The sequence below is a fragment of the Pinus tabuliformis genome, chromosome 6, assembly GCF_031772625.1.
Source record: "Pinus tabuliformis cultivar Carrire ecotype Pingquan chromosome 6, CPIR1, whole genome shotgun sequence".
In the NCBI taxonomy this organism is placed as follows: domain Eukaryota; kingdom Viridiplantae; phylum Streptophyta; class Pinopsida; order Pinales; family Pinaceae; genus Pinus; species Pinus tabuliformis.
The window spans coordinates 1,929,826,593-1,929,854,286 of NC_142292.1; the positions used below are offsets into that span (position 1 = coordinate 1,929,826,593).

At 35.6% G+C, this 27,694-nt stretch overlaps 1 long non-coding RNA gene across 1 annotated transcript in view; it reads left to right on the plus strand.

The window, feature by feature from the left end:
- The window catches only part of LOC149266896 (uncharacterized), a 93,064-nt gene that overhangs the window by 27,130 nt on the left and 38,240 nt on the right, over positions 1-27,694 (plus strand). The window contains exon 4 of the long non-coding RNA XR_016253037.1: positions 14,611-14,690. This is a non-coding gene — a long non-coding RNA (uncharacterized LOC149266896). The remainder of the gene's footprint in view (positions 1-14,610; positions 14,691-27,694) is intronic.

Below are 27,694 nucleotides of genomic sequence, written 5' to 3' on the forward strand. Positions count from 1 at the left end.
ACCTTGGTTGGCAGCTCCTTATCCGTTTGGTATAGCGGGTCCGACTGGGGATAATTGGACCAGTTTCCCAATCGATGGGTGTGTGTGTGTAGAGTTGGATGTTGCTGATCTAACAGTCCCTATCTAAGCTATTCTAATTCAAGCTTTAATCTAATTCTATGCTATTGTAATCTAATAAACAACACATCTAAATCCATGCTAACCCGGGATGTAATTCTTCTATTATGCGATCTAAAGAAATTTAAAATAACAACTAGTAATAAAGATCATTTAGCGATTATAAGAAAGGAAATCAATTAAGATGAACCGCTTCGCATATAAATTTAGGCGAAACAGTTGTGAACAACATATCACATAATAAGCTATTCATACATTAAATATAAATAAATAGCTACCACCGTACAAAAATGCCAAATGATAACTCAAGCATTCATGCAATAACATATAAACAACTAAAATTGTATATCACTTTAACATATAAGCAGAAATGGTCAAGAGATAAAAGTACCATTTATGACTGGTCCTACTCATAATCTTCAAGCGACAATGATTTATCTCTCCTTGCTCTAACATCTACTAACAGTACGAAAGTGCAACATCAGTAGCAGATATCAAATGCAAGCATCAACAAATCTTGATCTATTCATTCACCAAAACCTCCTCTAAGGGTGCAAAAGTGCATGTTCTGAGGACAAGTTTTTGATAAATTTCTGGACCCTTCTCTAAATGCATGAGAAGGGTTTAAATACTACTAACTAAATAACTTAATTAGACAGATTCAGGATACGGTTTAAATGACCACCCTTCTTCTAAGAAAAACTATTTCTAAAAATTAAATATAATATCTAACTATTTCTGGATTTGCTCAATTTTGCGAGCATTCAATATTTGCCTGGGTAGAGTCGGCTGACTGTCTTCCGCTTTTGGTTGAGCTAAGCAAACAGAAATGGCAAGAGCTGGCACCATCTTTTTAGCAAAATAGAAGATATACTCGAGAGTCATCCTCTGACAATGTGGATTTACTGTGTATGCTCAGTAATAATCCAAATTCTACGTGGTTAATCCTCACATTGCCTCTGCCTTTGCTTTCTTGCATTTTCCGGGCTTATGGGTGACTGAGCAGTTAGGGACTTTGCTTTTTGAACAATTTTCTCAGCGATGCGCGATTAGCGCTAGGTGCTAATCGCGCATCGGAAACTACTTCCGTTCTTTGATCCAGGCCTTTCTGGTGTGTTTTTCACCTTTTAGTGCCTTTTCCTTCACTAGGTATAAGCTTCAAAATTTTGTAAACATACTGCTTTCATGAGCTTCTAACCTTGAGCGTTAAATCGCCTGTTGATATCAGCATTGTTCAACTACTCATTCAACCATGGTTGTGACTGAAAGATCTGTAATGGATAGATCTGTGGCGCTCTGTGAATTTGCGGCTCTATTGCATGCGATATCCGTTTATGAGGGCATCTCTTGTCTGTTTCCGAGCATTGGAGCTTTACCCTTTCCCTTTATCGCTCCCTGCACATTGCTTCATGTTGTTTCCGTTTTTCATTCCTGCAGTTCACACATGAGGAGAGAGTAATGATAATAAAAATCGACAAGAAAGCTCTGAGCTCTACGGATGTACAAAAAACATGCCACTTGACATGAACTAACTCTTCGAAAAACACAAAACTATCTTTCATTAACACTTGGCGTATCATTCATTAATTTTCATTAAAGCGCGTATCCAATTTTTGGTTTATGGACAGCTTTTCTTGAATGTTGAGCCGGGGAAAATTTGCGATGGACAATTTCTGCGATTCGCATCGCAGCATCGCAGTATCGCGTTATCGCATTTTCATCAAGATGTGTTATCGCAGGCTTGCCCGATCGCGCTTATCGCAGAATCGCAGATTGCTGTATCGCACGATCGCAAGATCGCAGATCGCAGTATCGCGTTATCGCAAGATTGTAGATTTGTTACAATCGTTAAATGGTTATGTGTTTTTTTATGCGATATTTGCGATATGTGATATCGCATATCGGCCATCGGCGATTTTTTAAGGTTTTCAAATATGAGCATTTCTTAATGCATGCGATGCGATGGAATTTGCGTCACACTTCTCACAGTTTATCCTTTTACTCACAAGGAAATGTCCTATCTTCTCTGCGCGATGCGATGTTTTCTTAAGGAGTAGAATACATAAGCCTTAATTGAATTTTTTGAATTTTTTACTAAGGGTCCCCACTTACTTAGTGTTATTGCTAATACTAAATAAGGAGGGGGGTTGTTGGTGGCCACAACAATTGGTGATTCACTTGGAAGAACCATTTCTCTCTGTTTTTCTATTGAATTTTTCAAACTTCCAAAATAGAAAATTTTTCAGAAAATTAAACTTTGTTATGAAAAGATAGAGTACATTATGCTTTAAACTGTCAATGATATTTTGTTTCAACCTCTTTCTATTCTAATTATTTGCTTCCTCAAGCTAGTCCTTGTATTTACATCAGCCATTACATGGTCTTGTAAAGATAAAAGAAAGTCTCCTCTGTAAACTAGTTTTAAATTTGCTCATTTGTCGTAGGTAGAGCCTATGCTGCCAGCAGGCATTTATAGCCTCGACAGGGTTACCTGTTAACCAGCAATGATCCTGTATCCTACTGAAGGTGACCTACAACTTTTCATAGAAAAATCCATATCCACACTTATTGCTTTGATTTTATTTTTATTCTTAAAGAACAATGTCTTGGTTTGGCAGCCAAATTATGACAAAGTCACTCACTTGATTTATAACTTTGCTGAACAAGGTGGCTCATGATGAGACCCCTTGTCTTTTGATTGCAACAATATTGAGTCATTGCCCTGTTGTGGTGGACAGTATTGGCAAAGTCAGCAAGTTATAATATCTGTGATCATGATAAGCCGGCTCGTGATGAGACCTCTCATTCTTCAAGATATAGTGTATCCTTGGATTATCCCTCTGAAAGCTGTGATTTTCCTTAGGAGGGAGGAAGTCATTATTTCCTTAAGATAGCTCTGGACGACAATAATAGAGTTTTTTGGAAACAGCTGTTCTACGGAGAATCTTTATTTTGTTATTGATACCTTTCATTATGCTGAGATAAAACAATTTCTTTTCTAAAGGTTGCTTTCATCAAATTCTTTGAAGTTGAAACTAGTATCATATCTAAGCTAAAGTTTTTAACTATATCTGTCAATAATAAAGATCAGTTTTCAGAAAGATTTGCTATTTATACAAGCGAAAAGTTCAAAATCTAAAAGAGAATTGGTGTCTCTAATGTAACCACTCACAACTGGTTTTATTATGAAAAGAAAAACTATTCTACAAAAATAGAAGAATAATCTTCTATGGGAAATATTTCTTGAGAATTTGTCCATTAACAGGCAAAGGATCCGTTTTACCTGCTAAATCCTGTAACACAAATGTTGATGGACCTATGACTTCAACAATCTGAAAAGGACCAAGCCACATCCTTTGAAATTTTGTATGTTTGCCCTTTTCTTCATGAGCCTTATCCCACTTTAAAACTAAATCTCCCATCCGAAAATCTTTTCTGGTCATTATGTTTGAATCAAAAGAGGATTTTACTAGTGCTTGATGATGAGCATGCATTTTCTTAGCTTGTTCTCATTGTTCTTCTAATTTAATTATTTCCATTTGTCTTAGCTGTAAGGAGGAAGTGGGTACTTCATCAATGTATTGTACTAAAGACAAAGAGGGAAAGGCTAAGTGAGTCGGAAGAACCACTTCTTTCCCATAAACTAAATTAAAGGGAGAAGTACCGATTGAAGCTTTTTGCGTTATCCTATTTTCCCATAAAGCATATATCAAAGCCTTGTGCCAATTCTTTTGATTCTGGTCAACTGTTTTTTTAATAATCCTGATTAGGTTTTTATTTGTTGACTCAGCTAACCCATTACCTTGCGGATAGTAATTGGCCAAATATTTAAGTTTAAATCCTCTTTTAAGTGCAAATTCAGTCATTGCATTTCCAGAAAAGTATGATGCATTATCAAACATTAAAGTGGATGGAAATCCAAACCTAGTGATTATAAATTCATCTATGAACTCAATAATATTTTTAGAATTAGCTGTCTTGAGCGGAACTTCTTCTACCCATTTAGTAAAATAATCTGTTGCCATGAGGATGTATCTATGCTGCTTAGAAGAGTGAGGAACGATCTCACCTATTATGTCCTAGACCCACTGACTGAAAGGTTGCTCGATGTTTACCGGCTGTAGTGGCAGGGACAACTTCTTTTGTCTTCCAGCAGTAGTTTGGCAGACTTGGCATCTTCTTACGTAAGTGTGCGAGTCTTTGAATAGCGTGGGCCAGTAATATCCTGCGCGTAAGATTTTATGTGCAGTAGCATCTCCAGCATAGTGTCCGCCTGCTGGCCCATCGTGGAGTTCCTGCAAAACTTTTTCAGCTTCAGTTTTATCAAGACACCTAAGAAGAGGAGAATCATAATTTTTTCTAAAAAGAATATCATTTATGAGCTGATATTGTTTAGCTTTCAATCTTAGAGCTCTTTTCTTAGTATGATCAAGGTGTGAAGGAGCATACCCGTTCTTAAGATAATAAATGACATCAGCATATAATGATTTTTCATCGTTTAGGCTTACCTCACACATTTGTACCTCTTCAGATGGAATTTCAGAAATTTGCGATGCTCCAGCGAGCATTTTGCAGAAGCCTTGACCTCTTACAATGTTTGTTGGTTTGATCTCAAGGTCATATTCCTGTAATGCAGTAACCCAATTGGCCCTTTTCTCACCCACATCCTTCTGTACTAGAAGATTCCTTACTGCTAGAAACGGTACTATGATCTTAGTATGGGTTTTAAGTAAGAAAGGTCTGAAGTATTTGACCGCTTTGAAAACAACATAAACCTGTTTCTCCACGTCTGAATAATTTAGTTCAACACCCTGTAAATTTGAGCTAAAAACAAAATTGGAGCTTCCGCTTTTTCTTGATTCGCTTGAGTTAGAATCGCAGCATATGACTTATCTGAGGCAAATGTGTATAAAATAAAAGGTCCTGAAAAATTCGGAGTCGCTAAAGATGGAGCATTATAATAGCTTGCTTGATCAGGTTGAATGCTTCATGTTCATCTTGACCCCATTTAAAATTTGAATTCTTTTTAATCATGGTTTGCAAAGGAGACACGATTCGTGAAAAATCTGGAACGAATCTCTTTACAAAATTGATTTGACCGAGGAAATATTGCATGGCTTTTTTGTTATGAGGTAGGGATATTTCAGAAATTTCTTTGATTCTGTTGGGATCAATGTGAATACCGGATTTTGACACTATGAATCCAAGAAGTTTCCCTTCATTTAGTGTGAAAAAAGATTTCATTCGGTTAAGTGAAATTCCATACCTTAAACACCGTTGAAAGATTTGTTTCAGGTCTTTGAGATGGTCGTTTCGCTTCTTCGAGTACATTGTTATATCATCCAAATAAATTACTACAGATTTATTGAATAAACCTTTGAATGCGATGTCCATGGCTCTCTGAAATGTGACACCAACATTAATCAAACCAAATGGCATCTCCCGATATGCGTATGTGCCCCATTTAGTTCTGAATGTGGTTTTCAACTGATCATCAGTATGTAGTAACACTTGATTGTATCCTGAAAATCCATCCAAGAAAGACATTAATTCTAAGCCCGCCACTGCCTGCAGTATCTGCTCCATAGGTGGAAGAGGAAAATTGTCTTTTTGACAGGCTTTGTTAAGGTTCCGAAAGTCAATGCAAATCCTAACATCTCCGTTTTTCTTTCTGACGGGTACCATATTGGAGACCCATTTGGAATGTCTGACGGGAAAGATTATCCTGGCTTTCAGTAACTTATTGAGCTCAGCTTTTATCTGATTTTCTAAATTGGGGTGGATCTTTCTCAGCTTTTGTTGGACAAGCTTTTCGTTATCGATCATGGGAATAGTATGCTAGATGATAGAAGTGTCGTATGTTTTCAACTCATCATAATTCCAGGCAAAAACATTTTTATATTGTCTCAAAAGACGAATATATGCTAGTTTCTCTTTAGGGGCTAGGCCGAGGCCTAGATTAATGTTTTGTGGTTTAGCATTAGTCCCTAGGGTTACTAATTCGTAGTTCAAGGTTGAACTGTAGAGTTTTGAATTGGTATACCTCTTAAACCGATCTTTCAAATCGTATAAGTCTTCTAACTTGACCACCAACTTAGGTATAACATTATTAGTGCTATTTTGTTGCAATTGCCGATCGTGCTGGTCTTCATCAATTATTTGATTGGAGTAGGATCCTTCAGACGTAAGGAAATTTACGATATTAGGATCATCATTGAATACTCTCCAATTTGTGATGTTGTCAGGAATGGACGGTCTAAAGATTAATTCTATTGAGAATCTATCTGGACTAAAATCTTCGGATGGAATAAGCTTAGAAGCTACGTTAGCCAAAAGGTCTGCACTTGCGTTTTGGAGTTTGGGGATTGAAGAAATATTAAACGCTATGAAATGCTCAGTCAGATCTTGTACTAAAGATTGATAGTGTTTTAAATGACCTGATAAGCAATGTATAGTGTTACGTACCTATTTAACCACAATCTCAGAGTCTCCAAAAACTTGAAGATACTTGACATCTAACCCGATTCCTTTGTACAGGCCTTGAACCAAAGCCTCGTATTCTGCTGTATTGTTTGTGCAATCAAATTCGAGTCTGCATGTGAGCATGATTTTATCTCCTTCTAGACTAATCAGAATGCATCCTGCTCCTGATCCTTCGTTAGATCTAGAGCCATCAAAAAATAATTTCCAAAACAAGGATTTATTTACAGGTTTATCTAAAAAATTGATACATTTCGAACTATCAGTTTGAGAAAAATTTTCGACTTGGGACAAAACAGAGTGTTCTAAATAGGGTGACGCATGAGCATTGAAATTGCCGAGGAAAGAATCTACCGAGTAATTTCCAATAATGTTGTTGTTATACGCTACTGGTTCATTTTCTCCCTCTAATTCCGTTACTATGTACTTCTAGTGTAGCTCTCGTTCAACTTTTATTTGATTCGGTTTACCGTTGTAGGGCAGCCACATGTGCAACCAATCGGCTGCGAAGTATCCACGAAGTTTCTCGAACCAATCCCTACTAAGAATTAAACCATAGAATTCTGGGATATCGGCAACTAGAATGTCAATAACCTGACATACCTTCGGGTTGGATGACAATCTTATGGTTACTTGATTTAGTTCGCTAATCACTTCGACTTGAGATCGATCTAGCTGAACTATGCGCACTGCGGATTTCTGTGGTTGAACATTTAACTTGGCACATATAGATTTGGGTAAAATATTTGATGAAGCACCAGAATCTACCGAACAATTGTGCACATTCTTATTGAAGATTTCATAAGTAAGGAGAAATGGGGGAGTATGAGATCTTGATCTCCCTCCAATTAAGGCGATGTCATTTGGATCAATCTTATTGATCGCGTTAGTTGGAGGTCTTCCCATGTTGTGGGAAGCTTGAGAAAGTACAGCGGCAGGCAAAGGGGCAACTGGCACGGCATGTAATTCTTTCTTCATTATCTTCTATTGATGTTTCAATTTGCTCAGTTCGTAAAGGGTGATATTAGCCCTAGTCTTCTTCATGTCATCATATTGTACTCCATTTCATCCGACACTATCATTGTTTTCGATGGAGTCATTTCATCTGCTTGGACTGGGCTAGTTTGAGTCGCTTTAGATGTCGTTTTCTTTGTTGCGACTTTATCCTTTGTTGCAGAGCTTGCGCTCTTCGGCTTAGGGATAGTTTGGGGACGATCAAGCTGATTTTTGCTTCGTGTGCTAACTGGAAATACTTCTTGATCTTCTTTTTGTGGGAGGATGAAATCCCACATTCCTTGTAATTCCACAACTTCTTCGTCATCGGTGTGCCCTTCAGTGGTAATTTCCTCTTCCTCTTCCTCGGATTCAGCATTTGAAATGGCATTGGGTGGCTTTGCATTTGTTGAAGGACCTCTTTTAAAAGCTCTGTAGGGCTTTTTCGAAGAAGTTTTTACTACTTGCCTTTTTATGTCGACCATCTCATTGGACATGGTCTTTAGAACTTTTTGCAATCCTTCCAAATCAAAAGGATATTTTGCTTGTTTCTTCTCGGAGTCTTCCTTGAAGGTGACGTTTTTGGACTTACGTTCCTCTATCGCGGATCTCTTTTCCAGGGCTATTATTCGTTTCTCTACTGCTATCGCCTCTTTCATGTTATCAGCTAAGGTTATTTTTTTTGCCTTGTCCACGAAGATTGCTATGTTCGATGGCAAAGCGGTAATATACCATTTACATCGTACTTCTTCCCTGGGCTAGGAAGCAGTAGGAATTTTGTTGAAAATTTTGTTGAACCGTAAATTGAAATCCTTGATAGGCTCTCTAGCTTTGGCTTTAAGATTCGATAGGTCATTGATTAACGTTGCTGTCGACCTTTCATCACCAAACTTGGTTAGGAATTGGTCTTGGAAGATGTCCCATCTTGTGATGGATCCGGAGGGTAATGAAAAGTACAATGACCCGGCTGTCCCTTGCAGTGCATAGGGAAAAAGCCGAACAACAACATCTTCATTAGTAACTCCATTGAGATTAATGGAAACCATGAAGTTGTTTATGTGCTCTTTTGCCAGCATGCCTGCCTCGGGATTGAATTTAGGTAGCCATTTCTCAGGATGGGCCGGTATTTGACTCAAGGGTGCAGGCATTAAGACTGCCCCAGGGTTATTCCATGGAGACTGGGCCATTGTTGAACTGCTAACAGAGGAAAGTGTAGAAGATGATCCCTGTGGCTGGGAGGATGAGGATACTATGATCGTAGATGATTGAAGAGGGGTTGTGGGGGTTCCAGTGGACGGATGGATGATGATCTAGAGTGGAGGTGTGGATGGCTGACTTCGCGGTGAAGTAGTTGAGATGGATGATGTAGACAAAAGAGTCTCACTGTCAGACTCTTGCGGTGATTTCCTCGCTCTTTTCCTGGTGGGAAGAGGTAATTCGGTTGGCTGGACGCAAAACTTTTCACTCTTTAGCCTGGTCAGGGGATGAGCAGTGTTGTACTGCGAAGTCACGCTGCCTTGAGATTTATCAGACCTCTGAGGAGAAATGGAAAATCGCTGAAGTTTGTGAATCAGGGATTCGACTTCAGGAAGTTCAACGGTAGATTGTTCTGAAATATCAGGGTGTGTAGCAACGGTTGATACTCGAGCGACTTCTGACTCTGGATTTAAATGTAATGGTGAAGTCGGGGGAGATGATGAGGGCGATTTACTCTTAGAATGGTATTCAGATTTGGATTTACTTGCGATTCATAGGCCCTCCTTCTAGCGCCAAATATGTTGAAGCCCCGAAAATGGGGTCGACAACAAGGGGGATACCTGCCCGATCTGGACCTTCGTTGGCAGCTTCTTATCCGTTTGGTATAACGGGTCTGACTGGGGATAATGGGACCAGTTTCCCAATCTATGGGTGTGTGTGTGTAGAGTTGGATGTTGCTGATCTAACAGTCCCTATCTAAGCTATTCTAATTCAAGCTTTAATCTAATTCTATGCTATTGTAATCTAATAAACAACACATCTAAATCTATGCTAACCCGGGATGTAATTCTTCTATTATGCGATCTAAAGAAATTTCAAATAACAACTGGTAATAAAGATCATTCAACGATTATAAGAAAGGAAATCAATTAAGATGAACTGCTTCGCATAAAAAGTTAGGCGAAACAGTTGTGAACAACATATCCCATAATAAGCTATTCATACATTAAACATAAATAAATAGCTACCACCGTACAAAAGTGCCAAATGATAACTCAAGCATTCATGCAATAGAATATAAACAACTAAAACTGTATATCACTTTAACATATAAGCAGAAATGGTCAAGAGATAAAAGTACCATTTATGACTGGTCCTACTCATAAGCTTCAAGTGACAATGATTTATCTCTCCTTTCTCTAACATCTACTAAGAGTACAAAAGTGCAACATCAGTAGCAGATATCAAATGCAAACATCAACAAATCTTGATCCATTCATTCACCAAAACCTCCTCTGACGGTGCAAAAGTGCATGTTCTGAGGACACGCTTTTGATAAATTTCTGGACCCTTCTCTAAATGCATGAGAAGGGTTTAAATACTACTAACTAAATAACTTAATTACACAGATTCAGGATACGGTTTAAATGACCGCCCTTTTTCTAAGCAAAACTATTTCTAAAAATTAAATAGAATATCTAACTATTTCTGCATTTGCTCCTTAATGTTGCGAGCATTCAATATTTTCCTGGGTAGAGTCGGCTGACTGTCTTCCTCTTTTGGTTGAGCTAAGAAAACAGAAATGGCAAGAGCTGGCACCATCTTTTCATCAAAATAGAAGATATACTCGAGAGTCATCCTCTGACTATGTGGATTTACTGTGTATGCTCCGTAATAATCCAAATTCTACTTGGTTAATCCTCACATTGCCTCTGCCTTTGCTTTCTTGCGTTTTCCGGGCTTATGGGTGACTGAGCAGTTAGGGACCTTGCTTTTTGAACAATTTTCTCAGCGATGCGTGATTAGCGCTAGGCACTAATCGCGCATCGGAAACTGCCTCCGTTCTTTGATCCGAGCCTTTCTGGTGTGTTTTTCGCCTTTTAGCGCCTTTTCCTTCACTGGGTATAAGCTTCAAAATTTTGTAAACATACTACTTTCGTGAGCTTCTCACCTTGAGCGTTAAATCGCCTGTTGATATCAGCATTGTTCAACTACTCATTCAACCATGGCTGTGACTGAAAGATCTGTAACGGATAGCTCTGCGGCGCTCTGTGAATTTGCGGCTCTGTTGCATGCAATATCTACTTATGAGGGCATCACTTGTCTGTTTCCGAGCATTGTAGCTTTACCCTTTCCCTTTATCGCTCCCTGCACATTGCTTCATGTTGTTTCTATTTTTCATTCCTGCAGTTCACACATGAGGAGAGAGTAATGATAATAAAAATCGACAAAAAGCTCTGAGCTCTATGGATGTACAAAAAACATGCCACTTGACGTGAACTAACTCTTCGAAAAACACAAAATTGTCTTTCATTAACACTTGGTGTATCATTCATTAATTTTCATTAAAGCGCATATCCAATTTTTAGTTTATGGAAAACTTTTCTTGAATGTTGAGCCGGGGAAAATTTGCGATGGACAATTTCTGCGATTCGCATCGCATCATTGCAGTATCGCGTTATCGCATTTTCATCAAGATGTGTTATCGTAGGCTTGCCCGATCGCGCTTATCACAGAATCGCAGATTGCTGTATCGTGCGATCGCAAGATCGCAGATCGCAGTATCGCAGATCGCAGTATCGCGTTATCGCAAGATCGTAGATTTGTTACAATCGTTAAATGGTTATGTGTTTTTTATGCGATATTTGCGATATGCGATATCGCATATCGGCCATCGGTGATTTTTTAAGGTTTTCGAATATGAGCGTTTCTTAATGCATGTGATGCGATGGAATTCGCGTCGCACTTCTCGCAGTTTATCCTTTTACTCACAAGGAAATGTCCTATCTTCTCCGCACGATGCGATGTTTTCTTAAGGAGTAGAATACATAAGCCTTAATTGAATTTTTTGAATTTTTTACTAAGGGTCCCCACTTACTTAGTGTTATTGCTAATACTAAATAAGGAGGGGGGTTGTTGGTGGCCACAACAGTACCTCAGTAGAACACTCTAGAAAGTGGGGTTAAGGATTAAGTCTATTCATGTATTAATATATGATACAACCATTGGCAACGTAAACATTATAACCATGGCTAGAAAACAAAAAATTGCCACATATAGTTTAGCAAATCCTTTACATCATGCTATCCATTAATATTGATGAGAAATATGAACTTCAACAAGCGGTTAACTTAGGAAATGGCCTTGTTCAACATTAGAAATTAAATATAATCTTGACTCCTCATTACGTATGGAGATTACAATACATGAAATGTTGTATTGTAGCTATGAGATGGGTAAAGTTAAATTGCAAGCATAAATATCAAAATTTTCCTAATAAACTATTAATCCATACTATTGAATTAAAGTGGTAGAGTAAACAATGATGTTAATCAGTGATTAGGCTTGATTGCGATTAAATGATATAGTGAATTCATTGAGTAACTTAACCTATAATAAAAAAAGGTGAATACAAAATAATACAAGTTCTCTCTAGAGTTAATCATGTGATAAATTATAATTATTATATAAATATATACCCATTGGCCCAGGTTGATCAACCCGAAGGGATCTACGCATTGGCCAAAGTAGCAAGTCCTAACCCCAAGGGCTATAATGAGATTTGACCCCGTGAACTCTCGATAGGTGAGATACTTAACAACAGGTACTCAACCAACTGAGCTATCCATTGGGAATTCATTATAATATAAACATAATACAAATATAAAAATATTAAATCATAAATATTTATTGGTGTTAAATGATTCAAACGAAATAGCGTAATTGTTGTCATTAAAATTATTGTTATACTCATTATATTTTCAATAATTTTATTGTAAAAAAAATATTCTTATTAAATCAGACTTTTTTTCTTTCATTTTAATTAACATTCTAATTTTTATTGAAATGAAAACAATTATTGTTTTTGTTAAAGTAATAAAAATGGAGTTAAAATACTATTGAAATAGTGATTTGAAATATACCAATGCTAAGCAATTTCTTAAATGCCACATTATATTTAACCCCTCTCTATATATATATAATGCTGACATTTTCTTAGAGATCCATATTTATGGTAATATTTGTTTAGTTTTTTGTTTGTTGAATAGTTTACAAATTAAATGAATTTCAACTTTATTGCAAGTGTGTTGAACATGGTTTTTTTAAGAAATATATATATATATATATATATATATATATATATAATGCTGACATTTTCTTAGAGATCCATATTTATGGTAATATTTGTTTAGTTTTTTGTTTGTTGAATAGTTTACAAATTAAATGAATTTCAACTTTATTGCAAGTGTGTTGAACATGGTTTTTTTAAGAAATATATATATATATATATATATATATATATATATATAATGCTGACATTTTCTTAGAGATCCATATTTATGGTAATATTTGTTTAGTTTTTTGTTTGTTGAATAGTTTACAAATTAAATGAATTTCAACTTTATTGCAAGTGTGTTGAACATGGTTTTTTTAAGAAAAGTGTTATGTTTGTACGGTTAGAATTTAATATATAGATTTACTTTTGTCTAGTGTTATAATATACATTTCATTTTAATTAATACGATTAAATTAATTTTTTTTTTAACTTTTATAATTGTTATAAAAAAACCTAATCATGAAATGATACACATACTAGTGTTATTAAAATTATAGAAAAGAATTATAATGTAAATTTTATTGGGATTATAATATACATTTCATTTTAATTAGTACGATTAAATTAGTTTTTTTTATAAATTTTATAATTGTTATAGAAAAACCTAATCATGAAATGATACACATACTAATGTTATTAATGTTATTAAAATTATAGAAAAAAATTATAGTGTAAATTTGTATTGGGATTATATTACAATGTGATTTTTATTCTAATATTTTATTCCAATGTAGTTTCTATTATATTGGAGTTATATATATATACACACTTCATAATTTTGGTAAAAGGATCTTGATCATACGTCTGATGAAGTATGTTGAATCATTTTTGATATATAATTTAATTAAGTTAACTAAAAAGCCATAGAAATTCATAAAATTTTATTATGCGTAGACTAGGATGAAATGATTCAGTGTGTAGATATGTGTAGGAGTGGAATGTTTTTAAAAGGTAAATATTGATTTTATTAGAATAAGTTAATAATATCGTTGCTTTGTTTTCATTTTTTTTTATTGTATATTGTTTCCGCCCTGTCTAATTATTCACTTGGTGTATAATGATATATTATTCACAATATTTACCATGGAGAAGCAATAATTGAATTACTATGTATGTAATCTTTGTGAGAATATTAATAAATATTTGTTAATAAATGCAACAGTATAATATTGTAGGCCCTTCTGATTGGTATGGTGTATGTTTGTCGTTGCAACATAATATACAATATTCCTTTAATTTTAGGAAAGTTGTTGCTTACCATGGATTCAATTATTTGGAAGTTTCTATCATTTGATATTGTTAAGTTTATATTTCATTGACTCCCTTTATTGATCTTGATGAGATTTAAGTTGGTTTGTAAACAATGGAGTCTTTTGTTGGAAAACACAATTTTCCTTGCCAGTTGTAATTGATGCGCTCAGAAAGAATTTGGATTCATTACTTTTCGAGTTCATATGGGTAATGACTACTTCATTGGACCCTACCTTAATGATAAAGGACACATTTATTCCATGTTTATTACTTTTATTCATTTTGGATATGGAACTCAATGTACAATTGGATCAATGATTATGTTTAGTGCTACTCAAAGTTACTAATTGCATTCAAAGAATTTTTTTGTTGGAGAAATTTAGCCTAGGAAAATATGAATGTGTTTTGGTGAAACATGTGTACAAAAATATTGATTCAAAATTTTTTATTTGCAGTAGTGCTAACACGCTTTGGAAGAGGACAAAACTTGCTTATGGTGGCATAACACCCCCAAAGGAGGCTATCTTCTATAAAGGTAATTTTTTATGCCTATATTTAGACCAAGGTTATGATGGTTACCCCACATATGGTTACACTATCTTATTCCAAGTTTTCCTTAAATTCCAATGTTCTCAAATGAAGTTTTTTTTTTCTTTCATCTTGCAACGTTGTGTTGTGTAACAATACAGATTGTTCAATTTTTAAAATTTTATGTCTACGCTTTAATAACAATGCTCCAATTTAATGTTATTCACTTGGGTTTGTAATCAATTGGGTTTTAGTATCAGTTCCTTTGGGTTTATTAATGCCTATTGTTTATAATAATATTCTTGACGTTTATAGTATTAAAGTTAGGGCTTAATTTTTATTTAGCGGTTTACAATATTTATCTTTCACTTTATAGGGTTTGGGTTTATAATGTTAATGCCATGGGTTTGTGACTATTATTGAAAAGAAACCATAGTGAGCCATGTTTAATTATGGTCATAGATATTGATAATCAACCATGGTCAACGATGGTGAATCATGGTGGTAAATGGTTGAGCATGGATTTCTATTGAAGATTCTGCCAATATGGAAAACATCTGTGGGGAATTGTCATTAATTTTGATGGATAATAATGCTCATCCAGATTTATAGATGTGATGTTACATGGTGAGAAATGGTCAATAATTGTGGCCCAATGTCGCATTTTGACAAGGATTGTGTCAATATGAAAATTAACCATGGTCAGCCATGTTTATGTTAGGGTTTGTAATATTTATCTTTGGGTTTATATACCTTAGGTTTATAACATTAATCTCCTAGGTTTAATATTGTTCCATTGGGTTCATAATTACTTGGGCTTTTCATATTGCTCCCTTGCTTTTTTTGTTCCCTTGGGTTTATAATATCAATCACTTTGGTTATTAGTGTGATGGTTCAACAATGGTTGAGCACCGTACAACATCACATTGTGACAAAGATTGTATCAAAATGAAAATCAACCATGGCCAAACATGGTCAGGCATGTTTATTAGACGGTTCATAATATCTATCTTGGGTTTTATATACCTTGAGTTTATATTATTCCTTTGGTTTTAGTATTGTTCCCTTAGGTTAAATATTTTCCCATTAGGTCTTTATTATTAATTATCTGGGTTTATTATTCACTTTAGTTCATGATATCAATCATCATCGACCATTATTAATATTTGTCAACCAAGGGAAACCATGGTTGACCATGGTCAATCAATGTCAACCATGGTAAACCATGCTTCATATAATCAATCAAGGCCAACATACATCACTTGTTTTCAACCATGCTCTAATGTTGAATTATGTCAAATATTATCTCAATATGAAAATCAATGATGGTCCAAAATTGCATTGCGATAAATATTGTCGCAAATCTTGATCATGAAAATCAATCATGATCAAGCATCATCAACCATGGCCTAATGTTGCATTTAGACAAGGATTGTCTCAATATGAAAATCAACCATGGACAAGCATGGTCAAGCATGGTCCAAAGTCGCATTGTGACAAAGATTGTCTCAATATGAAAATCAACCATGGCCAAAGATGGTCATGAAAGTTTATTAAAGGGTTATAATATATTTCTTGGGCTTTATATACCTTGGGATTTTATTATTTGTTTGGGTATAATATTATTCCATTAGGTTTAATATTTTTCCCTTGGGTTGATAGTCTCTTGGACTTTTAGTATTAATTATTTGGGGTTTATATTATTCCATTGGGTTTAATATTGTTCACTTGGGTTTAATAATTTTTCCTTTCGTTTACAATTCCTTGGGTTTTAGTATTAATTCATTGGGTCTATTATTCCCTTAGGTTTATAGTATGAATCATGGTTTACCATGATCAATAATGATCAATGAAGGCCAACCATGGTTGACCATGGTGTATCATTGTGGGCCATCGTTAACTATGGTTTATATAATCAATCATGGTCAACCAAGGTCACTCATGGTTAACCATGGTCCATTGTCAGTTTGTGACAAAGAATGTCTCAATATGAAAATCAAGCATGGTGAATGAAAGTTCAATGTTTCATTGTGACAAAGTTTGTCTCGATATGAAAATCAATTATTATCGAGCATTGTCAACCATGGTGAGAAGGACTTTGTCAATATGGAAACCATCCATCCTCAGCCATTATCAACCATATTTATTTTAGGGTTTTCAATATTTATGTTGGGGTTTACATAACTTGGGTTTATAACATTAATCCCTTTCAACATGGTCGAGTATGGTCAAGCATTGTCCAACGTTGCATTGTAATAAAGATTGTATCAATATGAAAAAACACCCATTGCCAAACATGGACAAGTATGTTTATTTAAAGGTTTATAACATTTGTTTTGGGGTTTATATGCTTTGGGTTTATATTATTCCTGTTGGGTTTAATATTTTCGCTTGGGTTTCATATTATTCCTTTGAGTTTATAAACTTTTGGTTTATATTATTCCTTTTTGGTTTAATATTATACCCTTGGGTTTAATATTTTTCCCTTGGGTTCATAATCCCTTGCGTTTTTAGTATTAATTCCTTTGGTTTATTATTCCCTTGGCTTAGTAATATCAATCATGGTCAACCATGATCAATCATAGTGAACCATGGTCAAGCACATAAAACTATGGTTAGACATTGGTAACCATGATCAAACATATTTTATATAATCAAACATGGTCAAGCAAGGTAGTCATGGTCAACCATGGACCAACATAGAATTGTGATAATGATTGTCTCAATATGAAAATCAACCATGGTCAACAATGGTCCAACATTGCATTGTGACAAACATTGTCTCCATATGAAAATCAATCACAATCAAGCCTGGTTAGGCATGGTCCAATGCCACATTGTGACAATGATTGTTTCAATATAGAAATCAACCATGGTGATACATTGTCAACAATGTTTATTTAAGGGTTTATAGTGCTCATGTTAGATTTTACATACTTTGGGTTTATAATATTAATAGGTTGGTTTTAATATTATTCCATTTGTTTTAATATTATTATAATAGTTATTATAACAATATCTTTATTATTATTATTATAGCAATATCTTGATTATTATTATTATGATTATTATTATTATATCAATATCTTGATTTTTTCACCTTTGTCAAAGATGATTCACATTAGATGATTTAAAAAATGTACCAATAATCTAATGTGGTTTATCCTCACAACATGATCTGATAATGAGATATTAGACAATTATTAAGGTATTACAGACTTATGTGCATGGATATGCCTATGTTACTTTGTGAAATGGATCGATAAGATTGTGAAATACATAGACAATGAAGCAGTTAAAGAAACATAATAGGCAACACACATAAACACAACAATTTTAATATGGAGGTCACCCAAAACTCCTGGGCTACGTATCCTAGTCCAACCTTCAGTGGTGGCCTCTCTATTATGTCTTTAGAAGCAGAGTTTTACAAAAGTATGAGCTCAATTTGAGTCTCAACACACAACAGATACAACAACAAGAGTTTTGCTTGAACCCCTCAAGCCTCTCTGAGTACACAGACTCTCTCTATCACTCTCTGTCTCTATCTTTGCTCCATCTTAGCACTGCCTACTCTGTTTTCTGTCAATCTGTGGCTTTAAATCCAATCGACGTTGTCTATTCGTTTCACCTTCTTGGGGTCTCTAGCTTCTCAATCTCTGTCTGCTCAGATCCCCCTCTGAGCGTTAGTAATCATTGCTAAATGCTTTCAGGGATGGTGGCCACCTGTTGTGTAACAGAATGGGTCATCGGGCCTTTGAAATATCCGAAAACAACGTTCTCTATGTTCATAGAGAAATACATTAAAAACTATGAAAATTTTCCAAAAGTTTGTTAATCGGATTTGAAATGTTGTCAATTCTGCCTTATAACTCATATCGGATCCGCCTTTATGCCGACATTGCATCTGCACCATTGATCTGGGAGATCTAAATCTAACGGCTGTGGCTCATTTCGGGCAGCCCATCCATATGGGAGTTAACCACCCGAGAAGAGTGGTTTTCTCTCTTCAAGGCCTGGACACGTGGCAGCCAATGTATGGGCTCGGGCGGGGCCTGGTTGAAACCTCTTACCACCCATGGCCTGCCCGAAATCCCACTTGTTTTGCGATTTCCCTTTTTATTTAAAAATACATTAAACATGATAACCCACTTATATCATACTTGAAATAATATACAATAGCATTCATTAAACCCTTTTGGGTCCAGTTTCATCGCATTGGCACTTTATCCCTTGTATTTCATTTATTTAATGAAAAACACAAATACAAAGGAAAACCCTATTTTCTGGATCTCAAATCATATCAAATATCGTTTATAATGTTATCGAGCCCGGCTATCATGAGTTATGTTTATATCGGCCCCACTTCATTGTAATATTCCAATGCAATGTTGCGATGCAACTTGTCGCAATCAGATGTCGCATGAGGCTCACACCGTTGTAAGTGCTTCCGCTGTAATTTGCCAATGCGATATGGCGAGTTAACATGGGCCATTGATCTGTGTGCTTGATTGACGATCCTTGTTGACCCCACTGATCGTTATCGCAACACTTATGTGACTGCCTCCCGATAGCCACCACCGATTGCGATTGGCCGATCGGATCTAGACCGTTGATTGGCCAGATCTGACGGTTCTCATTCAAAGTAGCGTTAAACTGCTGATACTCTGTTTTATACTATTTCTTCATGTTTCTTCCTCCCGATAGTGTAATCTGACTTTTTAAGAGGTTCGTATTTTGCAATTGTTTTGATTCCCGAAGAATTCGAGGGTTTCTTGGATCCCTTTTGGATCACGCCTTCCCAGTGAAAAAGCTTTTGGACCACCAAAAATTGGTTTTTAAGAATCAATCAAGTGAGGATACAACTTCCTCACTTGTCCAATCTCTATCCATCTTGCACTGCTTGGTTTTGAACCTTTGAGTCCGATTCTGAGGTACTCAACATCCCCTCTACACGTAGTTCTCACCTTCCTGTCCAGGACTGTATCTTCCTGCAACTCATTGAGATATTCAGGCAACAGATCATCAATAGAAGGTAACTGACTTTGCTCTTGAGGATCTTCAATCAATGAAGGTTCAAATAGTCTCAAGTTCTCTGCATTAACTACTGAATAGATGTTCATGTAAGCTGGCAAATAAAGGCGAAAAGCATTCTCACCAATTTTCTCAAGTATCTTGAAAGTCCCATACCTTATCGGCTTCAGCTTCTTACCTTCACCTTGCATTCTATCTTTGCTGATGTACAGCCAGACTTGATCACAAACTTGGAAGCTATGCTCAATTTGATGCTTATCATGCCTTGCCTTGTACTTGGCTTGGCTCTTTTCCAACTATTCCCACACTGCCTGGTCAATTTCTTGGATCTATTCAATGAACTTAGTTTCTTTGTCAACATCACTATGTCCATCAACTGTTATGTCTTTACTAAAGAAAAAATCCAAGGGAGACTTTGGTGTAAAACCAAAACAAGTCTCAAAATGAGATCTTTGTGTAGAAGAATGCTTCGCACATTGTAAGCATGTTGCACATAACATAAATGTTCATTCCAAATCTTGGGATGCTTGCTACAATAACCCCTGAGAAACTGGATCACTGTCCTGTTGACTACCTCTGTTTGGCCATCTGTTTGTGAATGAAAGGATGTGCTCTTCTTTAGTCTAGTGTCCATCAACTCCCACAGACTTGACCAAAACTTCCCCACAAATTGGGAATCTCGATCAGATACTATGGAAGTGGGTAACCCAAAATGCACCTGGACATGCTGAAAGAACAACTTCACTGTTTGTTCAGCTGTAATATATTTGTTACAAGGTATTAAAATACACATTTTGCTGAACCTATCCACAATAACATATAAATAGTCATGACCTTTTCTAGATTTTGGCAGTCCCCCAACAAAGTCCATGGAAACACTTTCCCAAGGATGAGAAGGAACTGGAAGTGGAGTGTACAAGCCTAGTTTTCTATTGATGTGCTTGCTTTTAGCACACATGGTACACCCTTTAATATATCTAGAAATTGTTTCATGCATTCTTTCCCAATAACAGAACCTTTGTAGTTGTGCAACTGTTTTACTTACAGCAAAATGACCCGATATTAGAGAAGTATGTGCTTCCCGAATTATGTTAACTCTTTTTGTTTGAGGAATACATAACTTTTCCAAATGATACAAGAGTTGATTGTTAACATGATAATCCAATTCTTCTACATGTTTGCCATGATTTAAAGTTGCATATACATATTTAAAATCTACATCTTGAGCATATTGTTCAATGTAGCTTTCATGCAATACTGAATTATGCTTAAGTATAGTATATGCATTTATGATTGGTCTGGACAACATATCTGCAAATTTATTGTGTATGCCCTTCTTATATCTAAAGACTAGATGAAACTGTTGCAGAAAACCCATCCACTCATAGTGTCTTCATTGCTGCAATTTAGTTTGTGAGTGAAAATATTGAAGTGGTTGATGATCTGTATGTATAATTGTTTCTTTGCCCAATAAGTAATGTTTCCACTTTTTCACACTCTACACTAATGAATACAATTCTTTATCATATGTGGGATAATTAACTATTGTAGAATTAAATGTCTCAGAATGATAACATATGGGTTTACCGTGTTGGATCAACACTGCTCGCATGGCATAGTCACTGGAATCTGTTTCAATCTCAAATGGTCTTTGAAGATCTGACAATGCTAGTACTCGTGTTGTACTAATCTTTTCTTTCAAGGTGTCGAAAGATTTTTGTTGTTTTCCTCCCCACTGAAACACCTTGTTCAATCCTGTCAAAGCATGTAAGGGTGCTGCAATCAAGGAAAAGTTAGCAATAAACTTTCTCCAATATTGTGCTGCTCCTAGGAAGCTCCTAATTTTTGTCGCAGATTTGGGTTTAGGCCAGTTCACAATGACTTCAACCTTAGAGGTATCTATGTTCAATTCACCACCCCCTACAATATGACCCAAATGATTCAAAGATGTTTTGCCAAATTTCACATTTTGATAATTTAACATAGCGATTTTCTTTTTCAAAACATCTAGAGTCTGCTTTACATGCTTCAAATGTTCTTCCCATGTTTTACTGAAAACTAGAATGTCATCTAAATATACAATTACAAAATCATTAATAAGAGGTCGGAGTACATCGTTTGTAGCTATCATGAAAGTGGCAAGAGAATTAGTTAAGCCAAAAGGAATAATTAGCCATTCATACATCCCTTGCTTTGTTTTGAAAGCAGTCTTCCATGCATCTTGTTTTGCAACTCTGACCTGATGGTAGCCACTAAGCAAGTCCAACTTGGAAGCGTAAACAACTTCTTTCAACTAATCTAATAGATCATCTATGTGAGGAAGAGGATAACGATTCTTGATCGTTATTTTATTCAGTGCTTTGTAATCAATGCACATCCTCCACGAACCATCTTTCTTTCTCACCAGCTTGATTGGAGATCCACATGGTGATGTGCTTGGTCTTATGAACCCTTTCTCGAGTAGCTATTGTACCTGCTTCTTGATCTTTGTCTTCTCTAAAGTGGATAACCTATACATTCTGATGTTAGGCAATGGAGCATCTTGCTGCAAATGAATATCATGTACAATTTCCCTTTTGCTTGGTAGACCTTTAGGTTCTTGAAATAGGATATCATATTCTGAAACAAATTTTTCTAAATCGGCTTTCTATTTAGCATCACAGCCTTCAAATGCATTTGTTTTATCAGGGGTCTCTTCCTTTACAACCATTAGTAAAAATTGCTTGCATGAATTTACAATTCTTTTCATCTACCCCGAGTTTATGAGAGTCTAGTTATTTTTGAGCCGATGACCTCTTACAATATATTCTATTCCATCTTTTGTGAGTTGATATTTATTTTCACTTCTATAGAAAATTGCTTTTCTATCATACAAGTAAGGACTTCCTAAAACGATACCATACCACATATATCCAAGGCAACTATATCTAACCCAACCTCATCTACAAACGTTGACCCAAAAGAAAACCTATGTTTACATTGTCTAGTCACTTGTAGCTTTGCTTTATCACATACCCAACCTAATGGATATGGCTTCTTGTGAGGTGTGCTTAGTAGTCCCAACTTTTTAACAATTGCTTCAGAAATCAAGTTTACTTGTGAACAATTATCAAATAAAGTATCAATCTTTTGATTCTTGGAAATAACTATAATATGAAAAGGCTCATGTCTTTTCCTCTCATTTTCTTCATTATCAATAGATTGTGCAGAATTACTAGTAGATGCTTCAAAATTTTTACCTTTTATACATGTAGCTGTGACTATTGTTTCATCACTTGAGTCTGACCCGAAATATTTCTGAATAGTAGCATCAGTATTCTTCTTCTTGCCATCGAACTTCTTGGGTTTCAGCTCCGGATGCAAAGACTAGCAATGTTCATCAACATGTCCATCACTACAAGAAGCTTTGTCTTTCTGTACATCATTTTCCTTCCTCTCTTTCCATTTCTGCTTCCTCTTTTCCTTGTTCTTGCTTGCAATGGGTTTTGATGATCCCTCAATCTCTGGGTTCACATTCTTGCCTCTAGCCTCTAGATGTGTAGCTTGAATTGATACCTCATCTATGCTAGTAGGGTTAAACATGAGAATGGTGTGCCTAAAATAGCTATGCAGACCACCTATATACTTCAGCAAAGTTTCAGGTGAGTCTAGAGAAATGCCTAGAATTAAAACTCTTTTTCTAAATTTCTGGGTATAGCTTTGTACACTTTTACACTTTAATTGGTGAAGAGTTTGCCAACTCATCATTTCTTGCTGCATATAAGCTAGTGGATAGAATTTTTTTTAATGGCAGAAACAAATTCACTCCAGGTAGAAAGAATTTTACCATGCTTCTTCAAATCATCTTGTGTCCTACCTTCCCACCACACTGGGTAGTTCCTCCAAGGCAAAGTCTACCCAGCTGAATATTTCTCCTTTCTGAATCGATGTTCTGCACCCTACAATATACATCAATCTGTGTAATCTAGTTATCTAGCTTTTCTGCATTTAATTCTCCATCATATATTGGCAAATCAAACTTTACATCTAATTTAATCAAAGGGATAGAAGGAGATGTTGATAGAGGAGGCTCTTTTCCTTTCCCTTTGCCTTCAAAATGACCATCTAGAAGAGGTTCCTCTGTTCCTTTGTCTTGTTTGGAGGTTGAAGTATCTTCACCTCGGCCTTTCTTAAATTCTCGATACATCTCTTCTACCATGGCTCTCATGGTCATGAAACTATCCATGAAATGAAAGTTTGATTCCAAGGGAATTTCTTCTTCCATTTTTCTCCTAGGATAGACTCCTCCTATTTCTGGGTTAGTCTCAACCAATTCTCCTTCTCATAAGTTGAGATTTGACCTAGTTAGCATTCAACAATCCAACACAAGCTTGTCCAACCTTAGCAAACCTAAAGCTCTGATACCACTGGATTTAATAATGAGATCTTCGATAATTATTAAGGTATTACAGACTTATGTGCATGGATATGCCTATGTTACTTTCTACAATGGATCGATAAGATTGCGAAATACATAGACAATGAAGCAGTTAAAGAAACATAATAGACAACACACATAAACACAACAAGTTTAATATGAAGTTCACCCAAAACTCCTAGGCTACGTCTTCTAGTCCAAATTTCAGTGGTGGCCTCTCTATTATGTCTTCAGAAGTAGAGTTTTACAAAAGTATGAGCTCAATTTGAGTTTGAACACACAACAAATACAACAACAAGAGTTTTTCTTGAAGCCCTCAAGCCTCTCTGAGTACACAGACTCTCTCTATCACTCTCTGTCTCTGTCTTTGCTCTGTCTCAGCAATGCCTCCTCTGTTTTATATCAATCTGTGGCTTTAAATCCAATCGCTGATGTTTGTTCATTTCACCTTCTCGGCTCTCTGGCTTCTCGACCTTTGTCCGCTCAGATCCCCCTCTAAGCGTTAGCAATCATTACTAAATTCTTTCAGGGATGTTGGCCACCTGTTCTGTAACGAAATGGGTGATCGGGCCTTTGAAATACCTGGAAATAGCGTTCTCTGTGTTCACAGAGAAATACATTAAAAACTGTGAAAAATCGCCAAACTTCCATTTATCAGATTTGAAATGTTATCAATTATGCCTTATAACTCCTATCAGATCCATGTTTATGCCAACATCACATCTGCACTGTTGATCTGGGAGATCTGCATCCAACAACTGTGGTTCATTTCAGGCAGCCATGCGTACGAGAGTTAACCACCAGAAAAGAGTGTTTTTCTCTCTCTAGTGCCTAGACACATGGCAGCCAATGTATGGGCTTAGGCGGAGCCCGGCCAAAATCTCTTACCACCCACGGCCCACCTGAAATCCCGCTTGTTTCGTGATTTCCCTTTTTATTTAAAAATATATTAAACATGAAAATCTCGCTTATATCGGAGTTGAAATAATATACAATAGCATTGATAAACCCTTTTGGGTCTGGTTTCATCGCATCGACGCTTTATCCCTTGTATTTCATGTATTTAACGAAAAATGAAAATACAAAGGAAAACCCTGTTTTCTGGATCTCAAATCATATCAAACATCGTTTATAATGTTATCGGGTCTGGCTATTGCGAGTTATGTTTATATTGGCCCTGCTTCATTGTAATATTTTTATGTGATGTTGTGATGCGACTTTTCGCAATCGCATGTCGCATGAGCCTCGGACCAGTGTAAGCGCTTCTGCTGTAATCTATTGATGTGATTTGGCGAGTTAACATTCGCCATCGATCTGCACGCTTGGTCGATGGTCCTCGTTGACCCTGTTGATCACTATCGCAACACTTATGTGACCGCCTCCAAATAGCCTCCGATAGCCACTGCCGATTGCGATTTGCCGATCGGATCTGGACCGTTGATTGGCTAGATCCGACGATTCTCATGCAAAGTAGTGTTAAACTTCCAATACTCTGTTTTTCCACTATTTCTTTATGTTTTTGACTCCCGATAGTGTAATCCGACTTTTTAAGAGGTTCTTCTTTTGCGATTGTTTTGATTTCTGAAGATTTAGAGGGTTTCTTAGATCCCTTTTGGATCATAACAAAAGTAAAAAAATCAATCAATTAGAATGTTTAAATAACAGAGATATAATTTAAACATTCTAATTGATTGATTTTTTCACTTTTGACCAAATTAAATCACATTAGATGGTTTCAAACATATACCAACAATTTATGATGTGATTAATAAGAAAAACACTATCAAAATAATAATAATGAAAATAATAAAACAATTAATAAAATCAATATAATAATAAAACAATAAAACAATTTATTATTATTATTATTATAGTGATATCATTATTATTATTATTATTATAGCGATATCATTATTATTATTATTATTATTATTATTATTATTATTATAGCATTATCTTGAATTTTTCAGCTTTGTCTAAAATGATTAACATTAGATGATTTGAAACATGTACCAACAATCTAATTTGGTTCATCCTCACAACAAAAGTTAAAAAATCAATCAATGAAAAAGTTTAAATAAAAGGGATATAATTTATACATTCTTATTGATTGATTTTTTCACTTTTGTCCAAAATAAATCACATTAGATAATTTGAAACATATATCAACCATTTATAATGTGATTTATCCCAAAACTATTATGAAAATAATAATAATAATAATAATAATAATTAAATAAAATAAATAAATATATAATCAGAAAATAAAGTAAAGTAATTTCTTATGTTGTTTATAAACCATGAACAATACTCTTCCGGCACAGTGTTAGATGTAAGTTATTCTTCTTCTCAGAATTCTTATTCCCCTTTCGTCCACGTGACGCACTTTTCCATATCTAAGCGCATAATCCGCTATTTCCTCAGTGCTCTGAATCGATCGACAATCCACAATGTTGAAGCCCAGCAGTAAAATTGGAACCAGAGGGACCAACTCAGAAATGACTAAAAGAATTTGACTGACGTTCCCTATTGATGTACGTGACGTACGCATGCAAAACTGTGTGCAAGAGCAGAAAGGTTGTCAAACCCTAAAAAAATTGTATCACTGATTTGGCCACGAGATCAAATTTCCTGGAATTTCCTCCTCTTCCAAACACGCCATCTTCATTTTATGATCAGCGTTTCGTTTGTTGTGTCTGCCTGTCAAATCAGATACCCACAGAAATGCGTCTCCTTAGAGCAGTTTCTCCGCTCATTTATTGGAATGGTGTGCGTTTGTTTGCTTCTCCACTAATTTTTAGTGGAATATTGAAATGGTGTTACGTGGATGGATGCACATGAAGGAGGCGGAGTCTATCCATGTCCCCATCCCAACGTCTTCGTAAAATCTTCGCTATTTGGCCGTTCTAGAACAGGTGACCCAGTACTCATTCTCGTCGAGAACAAGTCTTATAAATAAGTTGGTAGAAATTGTAAATGTCTTATATTTTCAAGTACTTGATTATGTATTAATCTAACTAAAAACATTAAACAACTTTAAGATGTCCTTGAAGTAAAAAATGAGTTTTCATAGATCAAATAACTTACCAAATTGTAAATATCTTATATTTTTATGGACTTGATTTACGTATAAATCTAATGAAGAACATTAAACAACTTGAAGATATCCTTGAAGTAAATAATGAGTTTTTATAAGTTTTCATAGATCACATAGTTAGTATTAATACAGTGAAGAATATTAATTTTAATTAAAAGATGTGAAGTAATAAATTTCTAATTAAGTGGGTTTGATTGTGGGGTAGCAAGCTAAGTGGTTTGATTGTGGGGAAAACTCCACAGTTAAGCGTGCTTGCTCTAGAAGTGATTTGCTATGGGTGACCTCCCGGGAAGTCCTGGTTACCGGGTGCAAGCCCCAGAAGTGATGATTGACACTATGTGATTCATTTTAGTAGTTTCAATCCCACTTCTTCATCCCTTGTGAGCATCACGCGATGTAATGAGTGCTAAGTGGACTATTCAAAAATCATGAGAAACTAGTCAATTACGACTACCTCTCATGG